Source organism: Lagopus leucura, unplaced genomic scaffold (genome assembly GCF_019238085.1).
Source record: "Lagopus leucura isolate 7727_CA_CO unplaced genomic scaffold, USGS_WTPT01 Super-Scaffold_100004, whole genome shotgun sequence".
In the NCBI taxonomy this organism is placed as follows: Eukaryota; Metazoa; Chordata; class Aves; order Galliformes; family Phasianidae; genus Lagopus; species Lagopus leucura.
In genome coordinates, this window is record NW_024962264.1 from 49,973,246 (window position 1) to 49,983,692 (window position 10,447).

At 39.0% G+C, this 10,447-nt stretch overlaps 1 long non-coding RNA gene across 1 annotated transcript; it reads left to right on the forward strand.

Annotated features, from left to right (window-relative positions):
• Positions 1-1,788: 1,788 nt before the first annotated feature.
• LOC122180441 lies at positions 1,789-9,064 on the forward strand. The gene is made up of 4 exons (XR_006179069.1): positions 1,789-1,926; positions 7,796-7,994; positions 8,384-8,434; positions 9,035-9,064. It is a non-coding gene; the product is annotated as an uncharacterized LOC122180441 (long non-coding RNA).
• The last annotated feature ends 1,383 nt before the right edge of the window (positions 9,065-10,447 follow it).

The window sequence follows — 10,447 nt, forward strand, 5'->3', positions numbered from 1 at the left end:
AGAAAGAAAGAAAGAAAGAAAGAAAGAAAGAAAGAAAGAAAGAAAGAAAGAAAGAAAGAAAAAGAAAAAGAGAAAGAAAGCAAGCAGGATTGCATCTGTTTTGTTTCTCAGACTAGCAGAGCTCTCGGCTTAACAAGAATAAAAATAAATGGTGAATTTCCTGCCTTCAGGAAAAAAAAAAAAAAAAAAAAGTTGGTGTTCCAGTGTATTACAAATGAGATGTCTTCACTTGCCTTGAAGATAATATAAATTTTTAGCAACAGAAACTGTAGTGGGATGGTATAGCTAATATCTGTTATATTTTCAAGTGCTATTGTCATAAGCTATATTCATATGCAGTTTCCTCACCTTTTGCATTTTAGGCATACTCTGCATTTTGCTTTGCCATTTGTCTGTATGGGCACAATTGAAAGCACATTCTCTCAAATCAGATATTCTACTGTATCATACAGTAAGAAGAGAAATGATTTTTAAATGTAACTTTGTCACAAGAAGCTCATGAATATATTCATAAAGTCAATATTCCCATACACTATCTGACCTTCAAAAATTTTCTGAAGACTGTAGATTAAGAATTTAATGAACACTTATAGAAAGAATGTAATTGCCATTCCAACCTTCTTAGGTAATACGTGAGAAGTAGAAACAATGGACAGGGGAGGAACAATCCCTATGAACTGAAAGAAGACATATACATGCGTGCTACACTAACAGAAAATAGATTATTTGAATGTGTATGAAAGATAATGACACTTGCTACTATTCCGTGCAGAAAATAGAAATAAAATATATATAAAATATAGAAAAAAATAGGAAAAAAAAAAAAAAAAAAAAAAAAAGACTTAAGCTGGATCTCAAAGGAATAACAAGGAGATACTTGCCTTTGCAGTTTTTGACTGTCTATTCAGAGAAACCCATTACTAGCTCCACTGATTAATAATTTCAGACCTAAACCCTAAATAATCTGCACAGAGTAGGTCTATGTTATTTTTGGTTCCAATGATATTTTCAGATTCTATAGCACTATAGAAAACTTTGCTCCATAAATTTGCAATTGAAGATCCTCTATACTGGTATTCGTTAAAAAGCATGTCAAATTGAAGCCCAATGAAATTCTGTACACGTATTTGACTCAGGAGACTTCCTCCTGCTACTTTCTGCTGCTAGTATAGAAACAGCGTAACTGCTGTAAACCAATAATATTTTAATTTTTCTACTTTCTTTACACAGAAGAGGATCATAAGACTACTCTTGATGTTTCAGAACATAAGATGTAATGTGATGTATTGACACCAGGACTATTTATCTTCCAATTTGTAGTAGCACATTTTCTGTACGTATGAGGAAACCACTTATATGAAGTGTTAACAAATACATACATTCAGTGTTTCGTGTTAATTAATAGTAAAGATATTAACAGAAAATTACATAAACTGCAGGAAGGTATGCACAGCAGCCAAGACAGAGCCAGTAACATCTCCTTATTAAAAATGTGTTGAGTATACTAGTTTGCTTTTAACCTGAATATAAGCCTTCTACACCAGCATAAGCACCGAGCAAGCCCTCGGCGACACTGCGGTGGCACAGCCAGGTAAGCACAGGCATGCCAGCAATGCGGCCACCGCAGGAGAGTGCTCAGGTAGCCCAGGTCGCCAGGCCAGAACAATGCGAGCCCCAGGGGCTGCCAGCAGCGATATGCAGGAAGAAGACTGGTGAGACAAAGGACTCAAACGGAACCGGGGCGGAGCAGCAGGAGAGGATCCGGAACTTGAAATCGAAAGTAAAGCCTAAACTGAGGGAGTGGAGAGTGGTGCAGGAAGGTCTTTGAGGCTCTTTGTTTGCCTGTGCTTCAGCAGCCGCAGAAAACGCAAAGGTCGGTGCTCGTGGTGCTGGTCTTCAATAGAGGGTGAGAACTGATCTCCAACAGTAAGTGTCGTCGGAGTGGATGGATTCAGTAAGGTTTGACTTTAAGTGTAAAACTTTGTCAGTATCAACACTCAGATCTCATAATTTCTTTAACTGATATGTATGTATACGTGTGCGAAATTTGTTTGCAGCAACATTTGAAGAGTTAACACCTCCATGGTTTCTTTCCCAAATGCAGCACGAGATGTGAGGATTCGTTAACGTTTTGAGGATGTGTGGATAGAACTCTAAGAGATGGTGTTACACATTTTGCGATTTTTTCGTAAATACTGCGTTTATTATGCTCTGTCCATGGAAGTTGTTTCTCTTTTCCTTTCCGTTTGTAGTCTTTCTATCAGAGTTAAGACATCTTTTAGGAAAATTCTTGTGTGCAGATTGCCATATACAGCAATCCCTCAGCTTTGGCTGCTTAGAGAAAAGCCTGCAACAGGGGGCACTGAATGTTCAGCTGCACTGAGTTTCAGGACAAAAAAAAAAGCTAGAATTTTTTTAGCTTAAGTACCCCTTGCCTGCTTTCCCTGGATTGGGGGAAGGGGGGGGGGGGGGGGGGGGGAGGGGGGGGGGGGGGGGAGGAATGTTTGTTATCAGGGCCTGGATTGGATTCTTTGTTACTGAGGTGAAATCTCTAATGAAGTGAGAAAGAAAAGCTTTGTCCAAGCAGCTGCTGAACAGAGAGGAGCCGGGGCCTGAGTAGGTTGACTAGGCTTAGAAATGGATTTTGCGTTCTAGCTGCAGACTCAGCTATCACCAGTCCTCATCAGACCCTCAAGTATTAAGTGCTTCATCCTATTTGGAGGAAGTAATCTCGGTCTTCAGATAAGCCTGCCTCATCGATTTTCCTGCTGGTTGGCAGAATGCTGCAGGCTGATGAGGAGCAGGCTGCACAGCCTACCCGGGTGGAAACAAGGAGCTCCTGCCCTCCTGTGTCCTGGGGAGCTACGGTGCGTGCTTAAGCAGCTGGGCTGGGACGTCAAGATCGGCTTGACCCACTGCTTAAAATCGAGCTTTTTTTTTTTTTTTTTTTTTTTTTGGCTTTGGATTGTTTCAGATCTGCTTCCCCAAAGTGCATGGGGAGAGGGAGAACTGGAGAGGCGATGCAGCAACATGCTGCAACAAGAGAAAATTCTTGAAATATCCTGGACTCAGAGTTCGCGGTGGATTTATAATTAGCTCTCCGTATTCTTCTGAAACGCCTGTCATGGTCTTACATTTTCTATCTGGGACACAGAACAGGTCCTTCTAAGAGAGAATCTCAGCAAAATCGAAAACGTGATGAAAGTGTTAAGCAGCCGAGCAGTTTGTAGAATTATTCTTTCGTGTGGTAACATGCAGGGCTGTTTGGAGCTTCCTGCATTCCCCTTACAGCCACCCTATGGCGCTTAGTATCTGAGCTGTGTTTCCAGACGTAGGAACTCCGCTTCAGCCGTAACCTGGAGGGGGACATAGCAGCTCTCATTGGCGCTGCGAACCTCTCCCGAAGCGGCAGGCGATGCGCCCAGCTCCCTGCCAGGCACTGTAGTCATCAGCCTTCCTGTGTCAAACACGGGATGACCATAAAGCAGCAGAGAACTACAGTTTAAGCAAGAATGTTATTTAATCAACGTATTTATCTTGCAGCGGTCTTGAACAAAGACGGAGCTAAGAAACTTGCTTAGCTTCCTAAAGCACCCAAAGCCCGGGGGCTGTAAAGACTGAATGGCGCCTGGGGTGGGGGCCTCACAGCCTGATGTTCCAAGGAAGATGTCGTTTCAGAAAAGCTGGGAGGGCAACGTAGTCTCTGAATCGAATATTGCTCCCAATCCCCCCTAATTAACACAAGCCTCGTTAAATTGCCTGTAGGCACGCATGACTCAGTCCCACATGATCAAGAGCATAAATCTGGCCTTCTGCCAATGCTTTGAAAGGAGATAATTCCACTGGCCTAGGTGGAGCTGACTCATCTTCCTATCCCCAGTAGGAGGGACACCTATTTCGATGAGATATCGCCCTCACCTGGTGGCCCCAGCTCTTAACACATGGAGTAGGGGTTCAGGGCTATCTCTTCAGTCACGCTGCCCCTGGCTTGAGGAGATGGGTTATCTCCCTAGGAGGAGGTTGCTCGAGCCAACCCAGAGAGCCCCAGAGAGTCCTATGCTCTCTCACTGGGCTGCATCCTTACGCACCCCGTCTTGGCCTCCTCAGATTGCAGCCAGAGTCTGGGAATCTGGGCTCTCATGTATGTACATAATAGATTGTACTGGTCTCTGCTTGTTTTAAACGATGTAGTTTTAAAACTATGGTACTTAAAGTTTACTGTAAGTCAAATTATTAAAAGGACATATAGTGTATGTACGTTAACACCATCTAGAAAAAGACAATGATTGGTAAAATCAGATTGAAAGGCCCTCCTTATTAATTATTTTGAAAGTTGCAAGTTCTTCTGTTTCGTTCTGCTACTGCATCTCTGCGCTCTTCTTTCCACTACAGAACTCTCATGCATTTATCTTGAGATAGCTCTTGGAGTAGATTTCCTTTTAAAGACTGAGACAGCATAGCGCTGTATTTCTAAATACAGCTTGCAGTTGGTAATAGAGGAGTCTATAGATAGTGCAGGTGACATCATTTACTGTCTGACACTTTTTATGTATCTTGTAAAGTTGAGCTCCTAAGAAAACTCCCATTCTGGCTGAGACCAAGATCCACCATCTCACTTTCCGTGACAGTTTGGTACGAGTAGATTTCTAGCTGTCACAGAGATAAAAGCACTTCTTTGCAAGCACAAATTATAAATAACAGGGAAAAATACATATTTTAAATGTTATTATTGTTTACATTTATGTTTCTCTATCCTGACATATGTAAACAATGTTACACCTCTAAGGGTTCATGGAAGAGGTGTCCCAACACCGTAGACTTGGATTATCAGTGGTGAGATAATAAAATTATATTTTTATTTTGCTTATGTATTGTCCTTTTCTATCAGTATGTACTTAGATTCCATTTGAAAACTTCTGTCCGAAATAATCAGGGCTAAATTTTAATTTTATAAAGTGAAAATATATTTTTGGAATTCCATAGATAACTGCTTTTAGAAATGCTCTGAATATTGAATGAGCTTTAAAAACTGTATGCTTAATAGCTTTTTACATGAAAATTCATGCAATGTAACTTTTAAATGATGCTTTGTAAAATGCAGAAATGTTAATTATCACATTCATTATGTTTAGATTGCATCCAAAGAAGCCAGAAATTCTAGATAACCAATTTTTATTGAAATTTTATGATCTCTGTTTCAGAGCCTTGTATGGAAGAGTTCTTGTTTATTTCTGACTTTTTTTAATCTTGTGGAAAATAAGAGTAGGATCTCATGTATTTATTTATTTATTTATTTATTGTGATCCATTCAGATGACATTTCTCAGTTGTATGTATGCTTTCTTGCCTTGGCCATTCCATCCACATTTTTTCATGCTTCTGCAGACTCTAAGTTGTGAAAGTAAATTTGATTAGCTTTCATCAGATATAAATTACTAAGGCTTAGCAATTTTTGCACAGATTTGATGTAGGGGAGAAAAAGACTGCCTACAAGACACAGACAAATGTGTTAGAACTAGATGCCATTACTGGAATGTCACTTACTTTATGATTTAATATAGTATGAAGGGTGCTCCACCCTTCAGAAGTAATGTCTTTTATTTTATTGTGTTGGCTCACAACATCAGAGGTGGGTGTTGGTGGTGCGGCAGTAGAGGTTGTACCTTCCTGACAGTATTCCATTACATGTTGTTCCTTTGTGATAGATGACAGTGGAAGGGCAATCTAATGAAATGGTGTCTGACATGGAGATACATATGAAGCATGTGTGTGGTTGAATTTCTCAGTGTGGAAAAAAATGGCAACCATTGATGTTCACTGACTCTTGCTTAATGTTTATGGAGATCAGATGGTGGATATGAGCACAGAAGGTGGATATGTGGTGGGTGGTGGGTGCATCTCAACAATGATGCTATAATAGCAGCTGTGAACAATGGGTCACCTCTGCTGCTGAAGATTTTTGTGAACTTTGCATTTAGGCTCCTGTATATTGCTAGTGAGAATGCATAGCTAATGATGGTGACTGTTAACAATAGTGTTTTGTAGCTGAGAATTTGCTTTATCAAATAGAGTTGTTGTGCTCTTTGTACTTTCTATTGGAAAAAAAAAAATGGAGGCATTACTTTTGGAGCAATGTACGTGTAATGAACAGACAGGATTAGCTCTGAAATTTGGAAGAGACTGACATAAACTTGTAAATCTTGTGGGTTGGTAAGGCAGAGTCATTAATTAATGAGGAAAGTAGGATCCATTTCAATGGAGTAGTTCATCATTCTTTGCTGGCATGGCAAAATGTCAAGATTCTTGGTGCCAGCAGATTTTTCATACCTTGCAGTCTCCTTTATTCTCGGTCTAGGAAAATTTTACCTGCCACAGTTTAAGCTGTGAAGGTTATTTGTCTGACTTTGAATGGGTCTGTAACCTACTGATCACCTACAGAAATCTGCTTTTCATCAGAAATGGCTGAGAGGTGTGTAGTAAGACTGGAAGACAGGGGAGATAATGGCAGTCAAAATAGCTGTCCTGCAAGAGGTAAGTATCAGCACAGAGAAGCAGTACTAGCTGTTCAGAAAATTACGCTGCTTGGAGGCTAAGGGTACCTTTGAGCATTATAGAAGACTGGAATTATAAGCTGAAATTGGAGACTTAGAAAAGGTGCAAATTATGGGCATGAATATCTTGTAACAGTTCCTTCATATCTTGCTATAAGAGCTGGGTCTGGGAAAGTCGTCCAGGTAGGTCCAACTAAGCAACTGTTCTGACTTAACATTTCCATCTAATTAGAATGAAACTGGAGCTGTTATGCCTTTGTGACTCCCATTTTCCCAGGATAATAATTTGTCTATAGTAGGCTTTTAAAGATTTGCCGTCTTAGGTTTTCCCAAAGTGCAATCATCTTTTCATGTGGACAGCTTAGAGCTTTAGAGTCTGAAAATTCAATGAGCCATTGGACGTATCAGGATCCCACGTTATACAGAGTAAAGTAGGGCAACTTAATACCTACAAGAGGACCTCTTTCGTGCCAGATGGGAACTTGGAGGTTCTGAGCATGCCATGAATTATGCTGAAATGTGGAAAAAGTCCCATGGAAAAATGGAAAGGCTTGAGGTTCTGGCATAATGTCACAAAGTAGGAAATTAGGTAATTAAAATTCACCAAGTGCGCTTTGATGAAAATTTAAATGTAATGTGACTTATTCTACTTCTTCCACTGAAGAAACAAATGATGAGAAAATTGAAATGAAGCTCTTTTTTTTTCCCCTAAAATTTCCAAGATAGATAACTGACCCGTAATCTGTGGATTTATTTATGTCATATTACACTGTTTGTGACTATTTGTGCATTTAGTTCAATGTTATTATAAAAGGATTGTTTTCTCCTTTATACAAGTAAAATTTGAAGGCACAAAAGAGACAAAGGACACTTTAAAGAGTAACTTCCACTGGAACTTTGAAGTATTTGGAAATAAAATCTCGATTCACCCAAGAGCGCATGTGGATGAAACTGACAGAGAAGGGAAGAAATGGCTGAGAAACCTTTACATAGACTCTCTAAGACTATTTAGCATTACTCACAGTAGGTCTAGGAGCTAGAATCAAAATCTAAAAACTGAATTCAAAGTTGATTCAGCAGACTGAGAAAAGACATATTTTCTAGTGTTGATTCAGTTGAAGAAATCCTACATAGGATCAAGCAGTATGTATTCCTTGATTTGGGATGAAACAATGTTCTGCCTGTTCTGACTTCTTCTGATTTGAAAGTCTTGCTTCTACAGTAATGTGTTTGATTCATTTCCAGGTTACAAAGCATTTTAAGATTGAAGAGTGACTTGTGTGAAAGATGGTCGATCCTGTGAAATTATGTGAGTCTTCTAGCTCTCAGCTTAACTGGCCACAGCCTGAAGAACCATTCCATAACGAGGAAGAAGAAAGCAAAGAATCAAAGATCAAATACTATCTTCTAACAGTTGTTACAGAAGACAACCTTAAGGAGCTAGGTAATAAGCACATAAGATGTGGTAGCATGCAGGTTTTTATACAGGAGAACAGGGAGAAAAATGTTGAGGGTTGGCCTGAAATTCTGCAGGTGCAGGATTTAGCAATAATGTGACCTCATCAGTTGTCTCATCTTTAACATTCCTGAGTCTGGAAGTTCTAATAACCTTGGTTCAGGTGTTCATACCAGAAAATCCACTTCACATCTGGTACCTTACTAAAAAAGAACATGAAAATAGAAATTATGGAGACAGATTTCCATCTTAGTCTTTAAAGCAAAAGGCTTTTGATTTAAACAAGGATAAAAGATTAATCTGCATTAATGCATTAATCTGGAGATTTGCATACATAACTGGATAAAATCCACTTTCTTCCTTGTGTTTGTCCTAAGGGATTACCAAGCAAGATTGTCAAGACTTTTCAAGGAACAGACGTGATGGTTGTAAGTCATGTTATTTTTACAGAGTAGAATGTAGAAAGCTTCCTGCTTTGCTACGTATCTTAGATATATAGGTATATAAGTAATCCATGTGCTGAATTTTTAATTATTGTTTGAAACAGAACATGTTTATTAGAGTTCAGTTCAACCTTCGAAGCCTCTCAATTGCAAGAGGTCAAATTAATGGTTACAATGTCCTCTTGTGTCTTTTAAAGATTGGTAAGATTGCTGTTCTTTCTTTGATAATACAAAATAGTATCAATGCCTTTGAAAACATCATGCACAATGGATTTCTACCCCTTTTGTAATACTGAATACAATGAAACTTGAGGTCTTAGTTGTACAGCTTGGATTCAGTTTAGGATTTTACATATGTAAGCATATTTAAATTTTTTCCACTGCAATTGTAAATTCTCAAAGCTGAGGGTAAATGATTCACTATCACTAAAATGTTAAAACTTACTTATTTCATATTTTTATACTACTCTGCTTAGAAGTCTTAGCTCCAAATTACAGATGGCAAGGAGTAATATCTGCTGTTTGTAAACAATAGCAAAGTGTTTTTGTTTGTTTGTTTGTTTGTTTGTTTTTTTAAATCTTCAGTGGCTGATAGACTTGAGAAGGAAGGGGAAAATCATGAACAGGAGGGACTGGAAAATGCAGAAAAGCACAAGGTGTCATCAGGAAGCCAAAGAGAAAACATCTTCCAGAACAATGACCAAGGTTGTCAGAAGGGTGAAAAGTCTCAAAATGCCAGTTTGCAAACAGCCTTTGAGGAGAAACAGACAGCGGTATCCAAGAAGAGATGCTGTAATGTGGAAAACTTCCAAGACAATGTGATCTCAGGGAGACCTTCACCAGGACAGAGTTCTTATGAGTGCACTGTGTGCAAAAGATGTTTCAGCCGCAGCTCAAGCCTCTTGAATCATCTGTGTATCCAGACTGCAAAAAAACTTCACAAATGCACACAGTGTAACAAGGTCTTCAACTGCAACTCGGCTCTGATTCAGCACCAAAAGATGCACCAGAGGCAGAAAATATCATTTGAGTGTTCAGATTGTGGTGATCGTTTTACTTGCAGATCTAGCCTCGTTATCCATCAAAGAACTCACAAAAGGGAGAAGAGGCCCTATATGTGCTTACAGTGTAATCAGTGTTTCCACCATGCTTCTGAGCTGATAACTCATCCTCACCTGTGAATGTGATCCTTTGAGTCTCAGTAAGCTGGAGTTACAGGAATAAGAAAAAAAAAGAAACAACCTGTTTTTTGTTTTTTTTTTTTTTCACCTGATCTAACATAAAGTTGTGTGCAGGTAATGTCTAAGATTGGCAAAGCAAAGAAATAGGTAAAATCATAAATATCCCCAGCTGGAAGAGACTCACAAGAACTTTGAGTCCAATTCCTGGCTTCACACAGGACTATCCAAAATTCAGATCGTATTTCTGAGAGCACTGTTTAAATGCTTCTTGAATTCTGGTAGGTCGCCTCTAATGCAAGGAGTGTGGCTGGAAGATCAGCTAATTGCTAAGACAGGCCATTGGCTGAAGAATGAATCTTCCTTCTAACATGTAAGTTTCTGTTAAGATGGAAACAGGAGTTTGAATTTATTTTAAAGATGGTATTTGAGAGAGAAATAGGACGTATTACTGACAAAGATGAGAACCAGGTACTTATATTGGTACAGTTTTGATTCTAAGTTCAGCTGCAGGATGACCGTTTGCTAATTACTTTATCTATGCCTTTATGACTTGTTTTAAAATAAATGTTAACTTACCTTAAGTTTCTCACTGTAGAATGTGGACTAATGCGTCTCCATACTGAAGTTGCTGGAGTAGTTTAAAGAGCAACGTTCTGAAAACCTACATGTCTTTTTCATTGGCTTTTAAAAGGAAAATATTCTAAAACTGTTCTTTAGAAGTTTTTCACCTTTTAATGGATTTTGGGTTGTGAACTTGCAAGGCATTTCTGAACACTAGCCTTCTGTAATCATCCAGGATTTCTGAAGGCATCAGCAT